At 49.0% G+C, this 21,613-nt stretch overlaps 1 protein-coding gene and 2 non-coding genes across 6 annotated transcripts in view; 2 read left to right on the top strand and 1 right to left on the bottom strand.

Annotated features, from left to right (window-relative positions):
* The window catches only part of Ptpmeg (protein tyrosine phosphatase Meg), a 323,767-nt gene that overhangs the window by 165,839 nt on the left and 136,315 nt on the right, over positions 1-21,613 (bottom strand). The gene's annotated exons all lie outside the window — the stretch shown is intronic.
* Positions 14,721-14,793, top strand: TRNAS-UGA (transfer RNA serine (anticodon UGA)). The gene has a single exon. It is a non-coding gene; the product is annotated as a tRNA-Ser (tRNA).
* TRNAS-UGA (transfer RNA serine (anticodon UGA)) lies at positions 15,188-15,260 on the top strand. The gene has a single exon. It is a non-coding gene; the product is annotated as a tRNA-Ser (tRNA).

Genomic DNA, 21,613 nt, shown 5'->3' with positions numbered 1-21,613 from the left:
CAACGTGGCACTTGCATATTTTTAAATTTGGTGCATGAACGATGGCACCACCCTCCATATCAGAATGCCGTGATCATCAAAGCGATGGCGTTGAAGGCTAACAAGGCAAACGGCGTGTGCGGGCAAAATTGTGCCTGCCCTTGTCGAGAGTGAATCGAGAACAATCCGAACAAACAAACAAAATAGCACGTGCACGAAGACTGAGGATGAATAATATAGTGCGACTCAGCTGGTTTCGCCTTCCCACACGAGGCGAACGGTGATCACTCATTCGGAAACGAAAACGAACCGCGCACTCTCATTTATCGCGAAATGGATTGCTCCGTTCTGCGTCACGTAGGCCCGCGGCGACAATGTGGCTGCTATAATAATATTAAACAAACCCTTTCAAACTACCATCTGTTCAACTCCGATCCTACTTTCTCCTTAGTCGTAAAAAAGAACTGGCATCAACCAGGCACGCAAGGAACGAGAAAATGAGTCAGCGACCGCTATTTCGTCGCATAAAACCGGAGAAAGTGAGAAATAGAAGTCTGCGGCATTAAAGGGCCCCTCACCTGCTCCGGCCATTTTGAGCTTACAAGCGCAGTGCAAACAATGCACGCTAACAATCGTGCCTGCAAAGTATTACGCTACCACGCGTAATACTTTACCACGGGGAGGTAGGGCAGGCGGAGGAATTTCGCTTTCGGAGGCTAGAAGGGGACAAGGTGTGTGTATATATGTTGGCGGTGACGCCCGCCTCCTGAAATCATGGGTTCGTGGCACTTCAAATATTTCCATCTCTGCTATTATTTACACTGATCTGAAAATTTCTTGCGGCAGAACACTCCTTAGAGGACAAGTAACAACTTCCAGCGTGAAACCGAAATTTGCTATGTGGCCTGGTTAAGAGCCATTAAGAAACGCCACGAGAACATTGTCTCGTCCTGATGACTTTACGGTAAAGAAAGATGTTGAGGTAACATGAGTTATCGATATAAAGGCGCTTATATGCCGCAGCCAAATAACTAGACACATATTCCAGTAACGTTGTGCTGAGCCAGGTTGACAATAGAAAAGAGACTTTCAGTGCTTTTAGCTGGTACGGACACGTTTTGGAGTTATCGTTTCAGCGGATTTCTAAACCGGCGACGAAAACACAAAACAACTATGCTTGCAGTGACAGCTGGGGACGTATTCTCGGACGGTCACTTTCGGCGATACAATCCCTTTCGCGTGACGTGGTGCTGAACCAGCCAATCGGCGCGCCCTTCAAGTGGTATCTCCGAAAGTTACCGTCCGAGAATATGTCCCGTGGTGACGCTGTACTCAACGAAGTCGCGTGTACGGCAATTGCACGGACATTTTCGTCTCGCGGCGCGTACACGCACCATGAGGTGTCGCACAAGAGGAGGGCTAAAAGCGAGATATAAGAAGGAAGAAGAACCACGTGCTTGCTGCAGTAAAGCTAGGGAAACGACGGAGCGTGTTTTATTAGAATGTGAAGACGTCTACCCAGCGGTCGATTTAGGCACCACTGGCCTCCTTGCAGCCCTTGGGTTCAGCGGGAGCAGTGGTAGAGCAAACATGTCCGCAATAGACATTAGTAAGGGGCGATTGCAGGATCGGTGGAAGAAAAGTAAGGAAACGACAAAAGACGGAGACGTACAAAAGCACAGTTCGCAATAGGGGATCAGAAAATTTGGGCGTGGTAGTTCATAGTGCTTTTTTTTTGCTTTTTTCATTGTTTAACCAAGGTAGGATATTAGGCAGTATAGTAGCAAGAGCTTGGTGGCGCAACCCACCGACCCGTTCCAAAAGGGACGCTTATAACGTCCACCCAACCAAGGCTACCTGCTCGCGTTGCCGTTCCTGTCAAAAAGAAAGTTCTATGCATCGAGGCTAAAACTCATTTCGCGTACGCTGCGCGACGTGCACGCTCTTACGCCGGCGACTGCCAGCGCCCCCTGCTAGCGTGCTCGCAATGACTGCCTGCTCTTTATATTTCTAATCTTTCCCCTTTTCATACATATTCTTGCCCCTTTGCCTCCCCAAGTGTAGTTTTAGCCAACCGCGGGCATGTCCTAAGCGCCCTGCCTTTCCCTCTCCGTTAACTTTTCCCTCACTGTCGTATTGCTGTCGACAACGCGCTCACCGCTACTCGAAACCCGCATTAATCGGCAAGTACACTCAACCCATTTCAGTCAAGATTACCGTCGCGGTCATCGCGGTGCCACAAGTCAGGTGGAAGACACACCGGAAACACATTCCCCGCAGTTACATTTTCGGCACGGAAGAACAAGCACACGACGACGATGACGAAGATGATGATGATCATGCGAAGGGTCACTCGAGAAAAGAGCGCAAGAATAAATGCTGCTGTCGGGTCACGGTCAGTCCGACTGAATCAAGAGCAGCGCGCGCCGTGTCTCCTCTCACCTCCTATATTAGGTCGAAGCGTTACTAAAAACGTGCGCCCTCTGTTCATCCATCCATTCCTCTGACCTCCGCCGCCTACGCAGGCGGCTGAGAACGGTCGGCCGTGACCCACATCTGTCCCGGGCTGGAGCGAGAACGACCAGCAGGGCGTCCTCTCGCTGGCGCAACGCGAGCGCGCGCGCTTCGTGGGAAACCGGAGCAAGGAGAGAAGCAACAACAACAAAAGGCAGCGGAAGCGCAGTCCCGCAAAGAACGGTTCTGGTACCAGCAATGGCAGCAACAGCACACTGCTAAGCAACCATCAGCAACGACTGCAGATATACACTCCAACGGTTCGTGCGCGCGATATTCACGTACGCACGATGCTCACAGCTGGCCGCGCCAAGCTTGTCCTCTACATAGAAGCCACACGCCCGGCTTGCGATGGCGTATATGACCTGAGCACTGCTCGGGGTCCCCTGCCCTGTCCAATACACGACATGGTGCCCGCATTAAGCGCTATGAGGAGACGGCGCCACCGCCGCTCTGATGCAGCGGCGTTTCGCGCAGTAGATCAAACAGGGTTCAGGCGTCTTTTTGATCCTCCTGCTGTCGGCGAAATCCGTTATTTTTTTTTCTTTCTCTCATTTCCCCCCGCCAAACCGTCAACTTTTTGTTAATAAGTACGAAATTTTCCTTCGTCCCCTCGTAAGCGATTTCGAAGACGGACTCCGTAACCGAACGAAAGATCGTTTGGAAATTCAAGCATTTGTTGGTACCTCGAAAGCAGCGTTAAGCTTTCATACACGCAAGCGACGTCGTTAGCATTTTCTTCGCCCTGAGAGTGGAGCTGGAAATCGAAAAGCAGCACTGCAGAACAAACAAGAACAATAGAATCTCTACTTTGATTTGTTTCTTGAAGTTCACAGTCACAGCAGGCATGGTTTATCGTGTTTATTCATTGAATTTATTTGTTTATTTATAAATGTAGCTATTATCCCTTCAATATATTTTTTTTCAAAGTTATTTTACATCCTGTACCTAGCGCTACTTAACCACATTCCTGGCTTATACCCGGCTAGTGCTTATGCCATTTCATTTGGGACAACCAAGCGACTGCAGTAGAAGGCGTTGGGCCACGTCTATTGCCTCGGCTATAAGATGCCGAAGCCGACGTGAAAGCTAGTCAGAGAAACAGTCCGCATAAAAGTGCGAAGCTCAGTGATTCTAAACTCTGGGCGCGAATTAACGCGCCGGAGCAACATATATACATTATGATCTGCAATGGGTGTACGGTACGGCTTCATTAAAATATGGATGGTTCATCGGCCTATTAAGGGTAATGGAGTTGAGGAACTGAAAAATAAGGACAAAGCCAGCCTCCGAAGAGTGCTTCCCCGCACGGTCACAACGCCATGCGGAAAATGTCCGATTCCGCTACTGACACCGGGCTCGACACCTGCCATGCGCCCACGCTGTTGATGTTCTATAGCGTCACCGTGCTATCCCAAGTTCATGTAATACGTAATTTAAAACGCTGGAAGTAAAAAAAAATAAATAAAAGCAAATGTATACAGAGGGAGCCACGCATTCCCGTTGTCGTAGGTCCGTGCATATGGGCACCGCTATGAGGCAACATTTCATTCCGTTAGCAAACATTTTATCCCAATATTCATTTTAAACAGCATGCTTTGCCGTATCACGACATACCATTTACGTGGAGGCTTTTCTGCCTTGAATGATAAGGCAAACATTTGTCATTTTGTAGCCGCTTGATACGGCCAACTCAAAAACCATACACGCCTTCCGTTACATTTGTCGAAACGCTTCGATTTGTTCCCCATCTCCTGACGCGTTCGCGTGCGATGGCATCGACGCAGTCGTGAAATCTGCCTTGGTTTTGATTCACAAGTAGAACAAGCGACGGTGAAGACGCGGTTCAGCGAAAGCTTGAATATGTGGCCACAAGTACACAGATTTGAGTCGCGCTGACGCGCACATTCTGGTGGCATATGGCATACAGCCGCATGTATAAGCGATGTCAAAATGAGAGAGAGGCTGTCAGGTTAAGGCGTCCAGCAGGAATGGTAAAGCGGAGCTTGCACTCAAGAGACGTGGTTCACGAGCACGGTGGGACCGGCAAACTTATGCTCGACCTGTCCGTGCTGCATGCGTGAACACAACTGAGCAACGAGGAGCCAAGAAAACTCAGCTGCTTAAAAGCGGTTCGCAATCATTCATGCAAAGATAGACGTTGATCGAGTGGCTAATATATCTATCTATTTATCTATCTACCTGCCGGTATATATATATATATATATATATATATATATATATATATATATATATATATATATATATATATATATATATATAACCACTCCTTACTTCCATATAACCCTGAACGTGCGTCACCAAAGTTGCGAGGCCAAACTTGCTGACAATCTGTAAAAAGTGACGTCACGAAAACACTACAGCGTTTCAGTGTATATACAGGGTGTTCCAGCTAACTTTAGCCAAGCTGTTCAACGAAGAATTAAAGATTAAGAAAAAAAAGCAATAGAGAAAAAGAAACGTGGTATGACAGAATTATAAGACGTACGGGTGTTCGATCGTCAGACCTCTGACAACCGAACACCACATGTCTTAAAATCGCGTCTTGTACCGTGCTTTTTTAATCAGTTTTCTTTTTTTCGTTGAAGAACTTGGGTAAAGTTAGCTAGGACACTCTTAATAGGCAAATGCGATGGCAATCGATCGCGTGACGTAGGCGAATTACTCTGAGGCGTGATTGGCAACAACCTTTTTTCCAAAACGAGTAGCGCTTGGGGGGACAAGATAAAAATTTCCCGTCCAAATACATTTCCTTGATACGCTGTCCAAACCAGCTTAGCCAAAGTGAAATTACATTACAGCTGGCCTTCAATGATACCTGGCATCAATTATACTGGTTAATATACTCAATAGATGTCCCCTTTAAGTGCGGGCCGTACTGTACCTCCTGTGCTGCCGCGCACAGAAGTCAGTGTCCTCCCAATTATGGCAACGCTTGGGTGCCTCAGTTGCAGACAGGGCGCGCGGAAGTTGCGAGCGCTACAGAAATTACGCTTATGCTGTTAACGAAACGCGAGCGCACGAGTGCGATACAAGTGTCGCGCCCGCAAGGGGGGGAGGGGGGGAGGCTGTTGCGACGGCCGGCGCGCGGTTGCGCCCGCGTTCGCAAACGAAGGCCGCCGGCTAAACAAGAACCGACCGATGACGCCCGCCGTCGAAGCTCTGCACATACTCCAGCGGTCAGTAGCTCCGTACAACAAACGGGCACGTTCTCGTTCGCTTTCTCTACACAAACGGAACAAGCAAAGGCACAAAGCCAAACAGTACTGGCTTTAGAGGGGGGGAGGGGAAGAGGGGACGAACGGGGTGAAGAGGTATAAGGAAAGCAAAAGCTGGAAACGAGATACGCAAACGGTGGAGCCCAAAGAGAAAGGGAGTGCGCGGTCAGCGAACGTTGCGCTCGCTGTGCAACGACGTCAAGCACCGGGCGGGGTCAAAGTGCATTTAAACGTCGCACGCGCGCTCGCGTGCCTTTTTCGACCTCGTGCACGGCGTTTATCGTGCGTCGATAGGGAGCGCTGATCACGCGGCGGCGGCAACCCCCCCGCGCCTACTGGGGGTCAAAGTGCGCGCATGAGAGCGCTTCTCTCCTTTCCACCGTTACACTGCATAACGACACACACGAATAGTTTCAAAACAAATTCCCTTTGCCGAAGTGGAGGCTGGACTACCTGAAGGCACACATTGTAACGGCGCGAAAGCTTCTCGCCTGTCGAGATTGCCGCGCAATTAAAAAAAATAAAAGGCATATTGTGTCTCAGGTCTGCAATGCAGCGTATTTAGGTGTGAGATGAGAGAGAGAGAGAGAGAGAGAGAGAGAGAATGGTCTGTGAATACGCTTTTCTGCCTTTTCAGGGGTACTTCTGGCTGTGAAACCTGCATACGCACTTCCTTGTAGCATAACACATATTTATTATACCGCTCTTCTTTCCAATAAACATTTGTTGAAAGTTAGCGCTCGTATGGCTCGCCTCCTTCGTCCTCGTCTTGTTTTTAGGCTATTTTACTATTTCGTCATGTACCAACACGACTTGTCTGCTCTCGTTGCTGCTGTCCTTGTTTCGCGTGTTTTATTTTTTTCTTTCTGTGCGGCGGGGAGACCTCGACAAAAATCGCACTAACGATACAAAGAAAGAAAGAAAGAAAGAAAGAAAGAAAGAAAGAAAGAAAGAAAGAAAGAAAGAAAGAAAGAAAGAAAGAAAGCATCATATAATGCTTGCACTTCAGGAATGTGCCAGTAAAGGGTCATACAAAACACCGGAGATGCACAGGCAAAAGTAGCGGCGGTGTTGGCGCCATCTTCTGACGTTGAGTTCAAACACAGTGAACGCAGCTATTGATGCAAATTTGCGGATCTGTGCTACTTACTCAGTTGCTGGTTAAAGGTGACAGAGACAACATAATCACGAATACCCACAGTGGCTTTGTCTTAGCTTCCTCCAACGACAACAGCATAAAATAAACAAGCAAACAAACCATGCAATTCGCCACAAGGTGCCGCTACCATCCACGTCTCCGGTGTTTCAGAATTTCTAAAAACTGCGGTACGCTTATGCGAAATTCCCTGGCATTTCACCTGTGCTAACTGGACTCTAGTATAGTATTAATTCTTGCAGCGCACAGAGATTTGTCTCTCCCATGAAGCTTCCTATATAAGTTGCCAGTGGGAACACAGCGCGGTATATCTCGTATTTTAAACTGTTAGATATGGGACCGTTTCCTGAGCCTACTTCGAGTTCACCAGACCACATCGAATCGCGCCACAGCTAATTAAGAAGCGGAGAAGCACGGATACCGCATTCCCGAGGTGCGGCACGTGCAAACAAGTTGGCGGCCCCCACCTCATGTGCCGCGGGTGGAGCTATTCACTGCATGACTCTTCCCGAAAGTGAAGCGAGAGCCTGGAACTGTTCCAGGTAACTTGGGTTCCAACTTCCAGGTAACTTGGGTACAAGAGGCAAGACGGGTATAATGCACCGTGAAACCCTGGCAGCGTCGCCCCCATCTGTCTATTGTGACGGCGCATTGCAAGTCAGCAAGGCAAGACCGCAGGGAGAAGTAAACCCTCGGACAATTGGGGACCAAGCAGCGACCATCTCCGCCGGGTGTGACACCATTGCACGGGCGCCTACCATTGGCCGAAAATGACGACACCTGAGCGGGCTCACCGATTGGCCGAAAATGGCGTCACCTGAGCGGGCTCTCCCATTGGCCGAACGTGACGTGTCTTCGAGACACCGAAGAGCTTAAAAGGACACAGACCGGGAGCAGCAGGAGAGCGTTCCTAGAGCATTCCTTGATTCTTCTCTTTCGAGCTTCTTGCCGCGGGCCGCAGCGTCCGAGTTGCTGCCGGCCCGTAATGACTTTAAGACTGTTAGTTGACTCTCACTGTAAATAATGTAAATAAACCTCCCAAGTTTTTATCCCAAAGTCCTCCTCAACTCTTACAAAACACACATATCACATAATTATAATGGACACCATGACCCGCCAGTAAATTTATTGCAACCAATGCAAAATCTGCTTCGCATGTTGCTACTCGCTCGTTTGCGCTGAAATATCGCACGGGGAATCGCTAATTTGAGATGGGAAATTCGCTATGTCGATCGTGCCCAAAACAGGAATAAATAAATTAAAAATAAAATAAAATAAAGATGTTTTCTACACGAGCCCTGCTGTCAAAAAGGCGAGCTCAGCTAATATCTGCCGAGGGGTAAACGAAGTAAGCATTACGAAACGCAGCCAACGGCGTTTCGGCATAAACAAATGGTCGCCCCAATTCCAGCCAGTTCGCTGAGAACCCCTTAAGTGCCTACTGCGATTGTGACAGCGGATTTCTATTTCCGTTAAAACAAACCATGCGCTAGGAACTTTAACAATACGTGACGTAAACTCCAGCGCATGCACTCGGAGAAAGAGCGCAGCCCAGTCTCGCAAAGGGCATGAACATGAAACAATAGTATTCGACGAGACGTGGGCGGTGGAAGCAAAGACGCCGCACAGAGCAGCGCCGGCAAGCGGCACCCCGCGCGCATTATCTGGTTATTCAGTTTTTAAGTGTTGCTTCGGTAGTTACGCAAAGATAGGTTAGGTTAGCGAAAAGCTAAAGACAACCGGAGAGAGCCTCGAAGCAGTACTGACGTCACATTCACGAGTAATTTATTCATTTTGCTTATCCGTACGTATTTCTTTATTTACATGTTGCGTTAGCTGAACTGTCCGAATCGTCTGTCTGTCTCTCTCTCTCTCTCTCTCTCTCCCTGTGTGTGTGTGTGTGTGTGTGTGTGTGTGTGTGTGTGTGTGTGTGTGTGTGTGTGAGAGAGAGAGAGAGAGAGAGAGAGAGAGAGAGAGAGAGAGAGAGAGAGAGAGAGAGAGAGAGAGAGAGAGAGAGAGAGAGAGAGAGAGAGAGAGAGAGAGCCTTCAATGGCCCCCCTGAATCATAGAAAAAGAAAAATACTTTGGAAACAGTCAAAGCGACGTAAATAATTCAACCAGTTTCGGTTTCGGCTGATGTCCTGAAAAGCCACTGCGCGCATGAGAGACCGTGTGCGCGCCGCTATAGCTTTCCATTACGCCCCATACGTGGGAGTGAAACGGGCGAATAACTGTCGACCACACCAGAGTTTCTCGGGCGGACGTACTAGGCAGCCCTCCCACATTCAACTCGCAGAATTGCCATGTCGAAAAAAAAAAGAGAATGTTTTCAATCAATCAATCAATGGCGTCATACTTCTCTCGAAATGCCCCCTCCAGCACCAATCTGCTCTCGACAAACATCGGGCGTCGGCTTCGTCCTAGTGACGTCACTGCGTCGATTTCTCAACAGTTGTGCATTCGCATGAACTCCTGTTTGCATTTCAGTCCAGCTTGTGAAAACGGTGTAGTGCATAAAGATAACATGCGATTAAAATTGTGACCTAGCAGGGAGATGCATAAATGCATTGCATGAGATTACACGTTGCACAACGCGACATACAAAAAAAAGATAATGATAATAGTGCGCATCGCGTTTATCTTTATAATAAGTATTTAACCGCTCCTCGAAAGCTTCGGCATCGTGCGGATTCCAACATTCGCGTTAGATCACCACGTTCTTCTTTTTCTTCTAGAGCTCTCTACTACGAATACGGAAGCAATCAGCAGGTCTGCGAAAAGTTGAACGACCTACAAGAGGCTCATGAAAACGGAACTTGAGCCAAGAATTTAAATATGAAAGGCGCATCGGAAGCGACTTGGACCGAACGCATACTATTCGAAATAGGCTCTAGTATCTCTATTGTTTGTTTTCCCCATAACTTACTTATTAACAAAGTTTAATTACCAAACGTTTTAATTATAGGCTGAGGACCCCAAGTATGATACGCAGATTTGTAGAGCACCTTCAGAAACCACCGATCGAGTTGTTTCCTTTACCATACGTCTCACGTAGTCCTTTTTTTCCGGGTTGCAAAGAAGGGCCACGAAATACGAAAAGTCAGGCGACGGAGCGCTTGCGCAGTGGCATCGTGCTGCTCCCATGTTCCGAATGCATGCTCCAAATCGCCTCTTTGTCGTTGGTACGTTGCAGCCCATTTCTGGCTGCTAGGTTCGTAAAGAAGCTGACGAACTGAATCGCTTAAAATTTGGAGAAAAACAAATCGACACATCTACATATAAATGACTAGCTGTGGCAACACTGGGACACAGCCGCCTGTATACTGCAATCGGTTTAGACTGGTAAAAATATTGCTTCCCATTGGAAGCAATATTTTCGCCTAATGCCTAATCTTCGCCTTCCGCCTAATGAACGACAACAGTGCTTAAGCACTGTAGTCGTTCATTAAGCGGAAGCAGAAACGTTCGATCAATACTGCGGAAGACACTGAAGGCCAAAGCTAATACTTCTGACTCGCCGCTTGATTATATGGCGTTACGCTGCTAAGCTCAAGGTCGCGGGTTCAATCCCGACCCCCTGCGGCCGCATCTCTATGGGCGCTAAATAATAATAATAATAATAATAATAATAATAATAATAATAATAATAATAATAATAATAATAATAATGCTCGTGTACTTAGACGTAGGCGCACGTTAAAGAACCCAAGGTGGCCAAAATAATTCCGCAGCCCCTTCTATACAGCGTTCCTCATAATCAGATCGTGTTTTTGGCACACAGAACCCAAGAATATAATTCGGGTACGGGGCCGGTTGTAGTTGTTAGCGTTTATCAAGCCTTAACCTTTTCGTTTTCTTTTTCTTTCTTTTGAAGGAAGAGAGACAAGAAAACACTGCAACTCAAACTCAAATGTTTTGCTAATACATTTTAACCAGGAATGCTTAGCCATTTAAGACACCGCCTAGCTTACACAAACACACGCACGCAAGCGCAGCTGCCGTTGTATCCACGTGCTTGCTGAACGTGGCCTGAGCGACTTAGTGGGACAGAAGCGAAATGACTGAATGCGTACGTGGCGTAACATCGACTCAAGTTAGCGAACCTCTGGGCGAGTGATGTCAAAGCGCTCGAACCTGAGAACTTCACAGCGACGTAACAAGTACAGAAAAGCAAAGCCGCGGAGTTGGATTGATCAAGGAAAACACGCTGACGATCACGTGGCGCATTATCGAAACGCTGGCTCCAGACATGAGGTATACCTTTGTTGATCACAGCAACCCGCTAGCTTACGGCATTTAATCGCGAGCAAGTGTACGAGGCGTCGCCGGGAAGATTGTCGCCGTGTATAGGAAGCGTCGAGGAAGCCTAAAAAGAAGGACCCCTCTGAACGCTGTTAGGATTGGGGGCTCAATCTCATCGCTCGTAACCCGTTGTCAAGATTGTAGTCCGGCATGAATTGGAAGGTAGCTGGCCCATGCCGTCGTCCAACTTATCCACGCTGAGGACGTTGATGAAGGGAAGGATTGCTTCTCGTCGAGAACGAAGAATATCGGTTTATTTACAGTATCTACATCAGTCTAGCATGACTGCTTGAGAAAGTACATCAGTCTAACATGACTGCTTAAGAAAGTACACCAGTCTAACATGACTGCTTGAGAAAGTACACTGAGCATCCGCACAACAGCGGTTTATAAACACCCAGTCTTCCCCTGATACCTAGGTGACGGAAACGGCCGTCCAGTCATCGTAAACAAGTCGCCTGTCTGCGGGACGGTTTACACACACACACTCACACACACACTTCCTTGCGCGAGGTTCACGGTCCGGAGCCGACGTCAGACGGGCTTCGTGGAACTAGGGGCTTGTGTCAGGAAAGGTGCCTTTTATTCCCCGAGCTGACCCCTGCAGAGCGGCCGGGTGCCCATTGTCTTGCGTCTTGGACGGCGCGTGGGAAGGAGCCTCGAACTACGTTCCCGCGATCACTCCCCCACTCGCGGCAGACCATGGCGGTGGCGGGCTCAGTAACAATAGTTGGACCGCTGATCGCATTCAGTCACAACAGCGACGAGGCTAGAGCGTAACGGTGGCGTTCCAAGAAAGTTGACGCCGCTGTCGCAACTGCCTGGCAAAACTTGCACCTCAGCTGGGCCGTTCTTAATAGCGCCTCCACGTTCTTAACAACGCGCCAGTGATCTTGCATGCCTCACGGATCTAACTGAGCGATAAAATTTAGGCAATGCGGATGCGACAGGGAGGTTTATGGGCAGGGCCATACGAACACATTAAAGAATCCCCCTCGTGGATACGTGCCATGCTCCGAGGCAACAGCAACAACAACGACGACGACGACAAGGATCATTGAGAGAGGCTAGCAAACGCACTGCAATATTCAAAGGCGATCAAGGAAGTACACGTCCCAGGTCGTTTACAACTTTTCCTCAGCGATATGACAACGTTAACTACTCCCTATCGGCGTGAAGGGAAGACGCATGGTTCAGGAAGAGAGCGAGAGAGCCGGGGGGTGTGAACGCTTCGTTAGACACGCACTCGCACGTTAATCGCGAAGCAAAGAAGGCGATATCCGCAAGCGGGGCGGCATTATGCGAGGCTTTCGCTGCAGGCACAAAAGAGAAACACCGTGGTCCCGGAAAGAAACGCGACGTGACAGCTGCGCGTGCCTCCATTCTGGCACTAAAAGCCGAACGATGGGGGAGCGCGGACGGGTTGAAAGAAATAAAAAAGGCGGGGCGAGAGATCGTCCAGGAGACGGCGAACGAGCATGGCCGCCAGGACGACGATGCGGCACGCAATCAATGTAGCCGCCGCGACGTAGGAAAGTAAATGCGGCACGCCAGAAGCTCATAAACTCTGCGAGGACAATGCCGCTCGTTATTGCGCAAGGAAGTGCGGGCCAGTCACCGAGGAAAAAGAGAAGAAAAGAATAGTAAAATGGAAGAAAACGGCGGCGGAACACACGCAAGCCACAGCAAAGGGCGGCGCTGCCACCATTATGGTCGCGCGATAGGTTGTTACCGCTGATGACGAGCGCACATATGCTGTATGCGAGTGCTCGTCAGAACTGCGTCCTTATTAATAAGATAATCCAGCCGGAGAAGACAAAAGTCCGGCAGAACCCATCTCAGGATGGCTGCCGACGCTAATGCGATTAGCGTTGAAGCAATGTATACCGACGCATCGCAATGGTAACGCCGAAACGCGTTATGTGTGACGCGTGTACTGCAGCCAGGCTCCTCTCTCGCGCATTCCACTGGCCACACTTCGCCATCTAGCGCCGCCGCCGCGAAGTACGCGCTTGGCACGTGCGTGAATATTTATTCAGACAAGACTGTTCGAGTCTATATGACGCGGGTTCGATATCACGCCGCGCTAGATAGATTTTAATATCTTTTTTAGGTTGAAGAGTGGCATATACCCATGGTGAGACAAGTCGTTCAGGCGGCTAGTTCTGGACCCGGTTTCCGCAGCACAGCTGAGCTGCCCGATTGTCCACCCATTAGACCATGCACTATACCCAGTGACGCAAGTTGGCGAAACCCGCCGCGGTAGCTTAACGTCCATGGCATTGCGGTGCTAAGCACGAGGTCGCGGGATCAAATGCCGGTCGCGGCGGCCGCAATTGAATGGGGGCGAAATGCAAACGCGCCCGTGTACCATGCATTGGGGGCGCGTTAAAAATCCCCTAATGGTCAAAATTAATCCGGAGTCCCCCACTATGCAAAGTGGCCTCATAACCAAATCGTAGTTATGAAGCTCCTTAAATACGCGCCCAATACGCGGTCTATACGAGGGCAAATACATATACGCTCGATGCATGGTTACAGCTTATGCACGGATCAGTGTGGCACGTACACAGTATACTACAGACGCGCGAACGCGGCCCGCCAGCCTTCAGCGGCGAGCTTCAATTCTGCAAGAGGGCTGTAACGCCGGAGTCGCCCTCACGCACGGTGTGTGTGTACGGCGCACGGCTAACGACCGGCCTGCAGGCCTCGGGTCCACGGCCGCCGCCGCGACCCACACTCGGCATCGACCTTCCGCGCGCGCGGCAGCAGCTCTCGCACTTACTGCCGCACAAGGGCATCGCTGCTGCTACGCGGCCACAAACGACCCTTTGACGAGACTCGCGCTTCCGGTGCGTATGAATTAGACACCACGACGACGCACTTTACCGGGTCGAGCGCGATCCGCGCGGCTGAACCGCAAATGCGTTGCATGACGCCGCCACACGCGCCGTGCGTTTTGCGGAGTGTATACACATATACGTGCAATCCACGTATTACGTACCTATACAGACTGGGACTGCGATAAGGGAGAGTTATGCTTCTAAAACCGCTCATTCTGTATATATATATATATATATATATATATATATATATATATATGCGAAGGTTGTGGGTTCGGTTCCCACCTGCGGCAAGTTGTTTTTTCATCCACTTTATTTTCCATTAATTCTTCGTTTCTTTATTTCATTTATTAAGCACAAGTAATTTCCCCTATGTTGTCCTTGGTGTCAATGTTTGTTGGCTTCTTATGATATGACTAATAAAATCGGGACCCTCGGTTAACCCCCTTTCTTCTCGTTTATTACATAACGAGGGTATCGAATCCGGCTACATTGATGCCTTCAGGTAGCATATGTGGGTTTATTGACCAGTTGCCTTCACCCAAAAAGATCACGTTCTCGTGACGCCAGCGGCAAGAAAGGACGTCCCACGTCCGCCGCCAAGGTCTGTGTGTGGTGGCGCTGGCTAACACTCCCAGGGTTCTACTAGGACACATAAATACCCAAGAAAGTGGATGGGAAAACAGCGCCGCGGTAGCTCAATTGGTAGAGCATCGCACGTGAAATGCGAAGGTTGTGGGTTCGGTTCCCACCTGCGGCAAGTTGTTTTTTCATCCACTTTATTTTCCATTAATTCTTCGTTTCTTTATTTCATTTATTAAGCACAAGTAATTTCCCCTATGTTGTCCTTGGTGTCAATGTTTGTTGGCTTCTTATGATATGACTAATAAAATCGGGACCCTCGGTTAACCCCCTTTCTTCTCGTTTATTACATAACGAGGGTATCGAATCCGGCTACATTGATGCCTTCAGGTAGCATATGTGGGTTTATTGACCAGTTGCCTTCACCCAAAAAGATCACGTTCTCGTGACGCCAGCGGCAAGAAAGGACGTCCCACGTCCGCCGCCAAGGTCTGTGTGTGGTGGCGCTGGCTAACACTCCCAGGGTTCTACTAGGACACATAAATACCCAAGAAAGTGGATGGGAAAACAGCGCCGCGGTAGCTCAATTGGTAGAGCATCGCACGTGAAATGCGAAGGTTGTGGGTTCGGTTCCCACCTGCGGCAAGTTGTTTTTTCATCCACTTTATTTTCCATTAATTCTTCGTTTCTTTATTTCATTTATTAAGCACAAGTAATTTCCCCTATGTTGTCCTTGGTGTCAATGTTTGTTGGCTTCTTATGATATGACTAATAAAATCGGGACCCTCGGTTAACCCCCTTTCTTCTCGTTTATATATATATATATATATATATATATATATATATATATATATATATATATATATATATATATATATATATATATATATATATATAGCCCTGCAAGCAAACCCCGACGTTTTATAACGAGTGATCACTTTTTTTAAGGTTTTATTTTTTAATCGCCTGTGGCACATAGCACAATGCGATTCCTTGAGCTTAAATATTCAAAGGGGCAGGCGTTACTTGCACGAGAAATTGAAACACATATTCAACTCATACTGCAATTTGCTAATACTAATTCGACTAATACTGCACATAATGCAATTTATGAATTGTAGCCGACGAGCGTGCAAGGCGTTTCTATCCACTTAGAATGAATTTTCAGGATGACGCCAGTTTCTAGGTACTCGTCGCCAAAGTGTGCGACGAAATACATGGGCGTTCCACTTACTTCCCTGTGCATAAAAGGGCGTTTTTTTTTTTAAATATCTTAAGTGGAATAACAGTGAATTTTTATGCGGGAGTTTGATGGAGCATGTCTCGAAACCCGTGCCGTTATCAAAACTTGTTTCTAATGAATATTGCATCATTGCAAGCTCACCGGCTACAATTCGTAAGCTCCAATATGCGCCGTAAAGGAAATAATCATAAAGTTAGTGTTGCAACTTAACGCATTTTCGAAGTGCGCGCACCTTTTATCGCCTCATCTGGCGATCCTTCGGGTTCGGACTATCTCTACTAACACGTGCTCCTTTCTATCTTCCTGCCACTCGGCTACTTATAAATACGCTCTACACCTTTGAATAAACGTTCATTTTGTTCTGCTGACTACGCTGAGGCTTCACTGGTCTGGCGTTATTGCGAGCACGCCATGGCTATGCTACAGTGGCGACGAAGATGGACATCGCCCATGCAGTGAAAGTCGACGCTGAACCGGAACCCACGCAGAACCGAGAAACCAAGGTCATCATGGCTCACCAACTTCCCGACTTCGAAGAAGGCAAAGATAAGTGGAAGCCGTACCTTATTAAAGTAGAAGCATACTTCGAAGCGAATGCGATTGAAGACTCGACTAAGAAAAGAGCATTGCTTGTTGCTGCGTTAAATACGCATACGATCCAAGTGCTGGCAGGGAAGGTGGCTCCACGCAAGCCAAATGCATTGACGTATGAAGAAGTCGTCGAAGTTTTGAGTGAGCACTACAGTCCCAAAAGACACGAAATCACCGAAAGCTACAAGTTCTTCAGTCGTTGTCAAGCGGAGGGCGAGCCTGTTAATGAATTCCTGGTAGACATTCGCCGAATAGCTGACAATTGCAATTTTGGCAGTGCTTTGGATCGCATGCTTCGAGATCGCATTGTTTGTGGAATACGGTCAGGTGCCCTGCAGAAGCAGCTACTGGCACAGCGAGAATTAACGCTACAAGACGCTGAAGCGATGGCCCTTGCAGCTGAGGCTGCGGATAGTGATGTAAAAGAGATGATCGGACCGGCAACGACACCCGTGTTAAAAGTACAGGCGTATCGGAAAGAAACTCTAGTGGATGAGAGGAGGGCTGCCACACGTCAAGAATGCGCAAGGTGCGGTAGTACAAAACATAATGACGCGTGTTGCTCCTGGTCTAACGCTCGCTGTTACCGCTGTGGACGACGTGGTCACCTTGCAAGGAAATGTCGAAGTCGCGGGGCTAGAGAACAAGGCACGGCAAGGACAGCCCAAACTAACACCCTCTTGGGGACGGAAGCCTCAGCCGACAAGGAATCCGAAGCCACCCACATTTGGACTTTGGTATCCCAACGAAAAAGCTGTCTGGAACCGCCGAACGTTTGATTGGTGCGGTGTGCAGCTGAGCATGGAAGTTGATACCGGGTCGCCCGTTTGTGTCATCCCGCGTGAACTATATTATAAGCACCGTGAGCAATGGCCGAAACTGAAACCGTCCAGTCTCAATTTATCTTGCTACACAGGACGCCTTCCAGTACTTGGGGAGCTTGCGCTCCAGGTTTGTCATAAAGGGTTGACAGTGGAGTGTGCGCTGACAGTCTTGGACTGTGCGGGACCAAGCCTCTGCGGTCGCGATTTAATCCAGCGGCTGAACAGCGCAGGTGCTCCAGTGGTTAGTTTTGTAGAGAACTCTGCGGCAACAAATGACTCGAGCGAATCCAGCGTGAACAGCATATTCAATGACTACAACGACGTGTTCTCCGAGGAACTGGGGCTAATCAAGGGTCCTCCAGCCAGCCTGCACATGAAGGAAGGCGCCGTACCCAAGTTCTGCAAGGCCAGACCCATTCCATACGCACTACGCGAGCGAGTGTCACTCGAGCTAGACCGTTTAGTTTCTGTGGGCGTGCTGTCGCCGGTGGCACACTCTGAATGGGCAACGCCCATAGTCGTAGTGCTTAAGAAAGACGGCGCAGTAAGAATCTGCGGCGATTTCAAGGCCACAGTAAATCCAGCGTGTGCAACTGAGCAATACCCATTGCCAATCATTGAGGATATGTTTGCCCGATTACACGATGGGGACTATTTCAGCACTTTGGATTTACGGGATGCATACAATCAAGTGGCGCTAAACGATAACGCGAAGAAAGTTTGCGTCATTAATACGCCAAAAGGGCTATTCTGCTACAATCGACTTCCTTTCGGTATAGCCTCAGCGCCCGCAATATTCCAAAGGAAAATGGATGAGGTATTGGCTGGCCTTCCAGGAGCACAGGCTTATCTTGACGATGTGCTCATTTCCGAAAAAGCGAGTGACGGCGGCGAAAGGCTGAAAAACGTCTTGCAGCGCTTCCGAGAGCGCGGTGTAAAGCTAAGGTTCGATAAATGCAACTTGCGCAGCCCAGCAGTAACTTATCTAGGCCATCGGATCGATCGTGATGGGCTTCATCCGACAGAAAAAAACCTTGACGCTATCATGAAGGCACCGAGCCCCTGTAATGTCAGTGAGCTTCGTTCATTCTTGGGTATGATTACATTTTACGCGCGGTTTCTGCCGAACATGTCAACCACACTTGGCCCATTGTATCAACTGCTTGAAAAGAACGCACGCTGGCAATGGAAACAGCCGCAAGAGCACGCGTTTGATCTTGCCAAGCAAAGCCTTAAAACAGCCAAGGTTCTAGTTCATTTCGACCCTTCGAAGGAACTTAAACTTGAGTGTGACGCGTCTCCGTACGGTGTGGGAGCTGTCTTGTTTCACACGACCGGTAACGTTCACAGGCCCATTGGGTTCCGCTCGCGAACATTAACGCAGGCGGAGCGCAACTATTCGCAGCTCGAGCGAGAGGCACTGGCACTGGTATTCGGCGTCACGAAATTCCGCGACTACCTTCTAGGTCGGGAATTTACCTTAGTGACTGACCACCAGCCATTGTTGGGCCTGCTGAAATCGGACAAGCAGACGCCCACAATGGCCGCCGCACGGATACAACGTTGGGCACTCCACCTGGGGGCCTACCGCTACCGGCTACAGTATGCACCAGGACGACAGATGCTGAACGCTGACGCCCTCAGCCGACTTCCGCAAAGATCTTCGGAATCTGACGATGACGGTGAGCCGCCCGAATATGTGCTGTCGCTAAACCAGCTGAACAATGGCACCATAACAACGCGTGAGCTGAAAGCATTAACGGCTTTTGACCCTGTCCTGGTCGAGGTCAAACGGTACATATTACATGGGTGGCCCAGAAACGCAAACGGAATGGCCCGGGCCGTACTGCCGTTTTTTGACCGCAAGCTCGAATTATCCGTAGCACATGAACTGGTGTACTGGGGTAATAGGGTCATAATACCGACCGAAGCTAGGGAGCGAGTGCTGCATCTTCTACATGAAACGCACCAGGGTTCACCGGCAATGAAATCTGTCGCTCGTTCTTTGTTCTGGTGGCCAGGCCTCGACAAAAATATTGAAGACGTGTCTGCACAATGCCAGTACTGTGTGCAAAATCTGCCGATGCCAACTGCAGCTCCCGTCGTTAACTGGCCTGAAACAGGCGAAAGGTGGTCCCGTATTCACATTGACTACGCGGGTCCGATCTGCGGAAAAATGATACTCGTAGTAGTCGACGCACACACCAAATGGCTCGAAGCAATACCTTTGTCACATGCCTCAACGCAGACTACCATTGACTGTCTGCGTGGCATTTTCAGCAGGTTTGGAATACCGCGCACGATCGTTTCTGACAACGGGACCCCATTTGCCAGTCAAGACTTCGCGTTGTTCGTGGCAAACAACAACATTGTGCACCTTCGATGCGCTCCATACCATCCCCAGTCTAATGGTGCGGCGGAAAGGGCAGTGCGAACGATAAAAGATGGTCTTCGAAAAATGACGAAAGGGAAACTGGAAGAGAACCTAGTACGGTTGCTATTTAACTACCGGAGGACTCCGCGAAAATCGGGTAAATCTCCAGCAGAGCTCCTTTTGGGCTATCAAATACGCTCACGCTTGGACACATGCTTTCCTCCAGCACTTGCAGGGCCAAAAGAGGACCAAGATGACTGGCTGCCGCTACCTGCAAGTGAAGTGTATACCCGCAATTACGGTGTGGGGAGCAAGTGGACGCCCGGTCATGTGAAGGCGACGTCGGGAGCGAGAATGGTGACCGTGGAAACATCAGACGGAGTCATCCAGCGGCACGTGGACCAGGTCCGCCCTCGACAGAAGTACCAGGCGTCAAACCGACAGTAACTACAACCACCACACATCGCAGTGAGCCGGACCAAGCAACACAACTACAGCATCCAGAAACGGTGAATCCGGATGAAGGCATAACCGCTCGGCGCATTCCAAATGGCACCCGTTCTCCAGACTTTGCGGCACCAGATATTCCAGTGGCCCCGTTGCATACAGGTGTCGCCCAACAAACTCTGAGACGCTCAACGAGAGAACGCAAGCCAGTGCAACGCTTTCATTTCTGAGGAGGAAGGAATGTTGCAACTTAACGCATTTTCGAAGTGCGCGCACCTTTTATCGCCTCATCTGGCGATCCTTCGGGTTCGGACTATCTCTACTAACACGTGCTCCTTTCTATCTTCCTGCCACTCGGCTACTTATAAATACGCTCTACACCTTTGAATAAACGTTCATTTTGTTCTGCTGACTACGCTGAGGCTTCACTGGTCTGGCGTTATTGCGAGCACGCCATGGCTATGCTACAGTTAGTTAATAAATTTCCGCCAATTAGTTGATTATGTGTTTCGATTTTTGGTGCAAGTAATGTCCGCCTGACTGAATATTCCAGCCCCAGGAACACATAAGGAACAAGTTATTCTTGTTCACTGGCGACCTGCGGATGGCTATGAGGAGGATTTAGAGGATGAAAACATGTTAGCCATAGCGGTACCTACGCTTTTGCTCACTTCCCCTTTGATTTCTGTTAGAGCTTAATGACGTCACACCGCCTATAGCTAATGAAACTCTAAAATCGTTGCCACCCTTAATAAATTATACTAAATTGTGGGGCTTCACGTCCCAAAACCACTATTACGAGGCAGGTCGTAGATTGGGGACCCTGGCTTAATTTCGACCACCTGGGGTTTTTGTAACGCAAACACACGATGCGCGGTACGCGAGCGTTTCTTCGCGTTCCACCCCCATCAAAATGCAGCAGCCGCGGTCGGGAAACGAACCCGCGACCTCGTGCTCAGCAGCGCAAACGCCATAGCCATTAAGCCACTACGGCGGGTTGCCCGCCTTTACGAAAAAAAAAAAGGAAGAAAGAAAGATATGCTCTAGGAAGAAGTTCAATAGACGGGGGACTCTCTAACTTTATTGGGGACTCTAGCTTAATAACTGATTATAGTGAACGAACTGTGCAATTTCTCACGGGGTCATTCGGAATACATGCATCACGTCTTCAAGAGTTCAAGTGTGTGCGTGTGTGTGTGTACGTGCGCGTGCGTGTGTGCGTGTGTGTATGTGCGTGCGTGTATGCGTGCGTGTGTGTGTGTGTGCGTGTGCGTGCGTGTGTGCGTGCGTGTGTGTGCGCGCGCGTGTTTGTGTGCGTGCGTGTGCGCGTGCGTTTGTAACTGTCCATCTTACTACCTCAAATTTTGCTTCATTGGTAAAGTTGTTTCGGGATGATGAGTGGACATCTTGCATTTTATTTTAGTGAATGTAAGACATCCCGACCAGTTGCCTAATCGCAAATATTACTGACGTGTGCGCTATTACTATTTACTATTTACTATAAATAAAGACAGCCCTT

This window comes from Dermacentor variabilis, chromosome 2 (genome assembly GCF_050947875.1).
Source record: "Dermacentor variabilis isolate Ectoservices chromosome 2, ASM5094787v1, whole genome shotgun sequence".
In the NCBI taxonomy this organism is placed as follows: domain Eukaryota; kingdom Metazoa; phylum Arthropoda; class Arachnida; order Ixodida; family Ixodidae; genus Dermacentor; species Dermacentor variabilis.
This window is presented reverse-complemented; position numbering and strand designations above follow the sequence as displayed.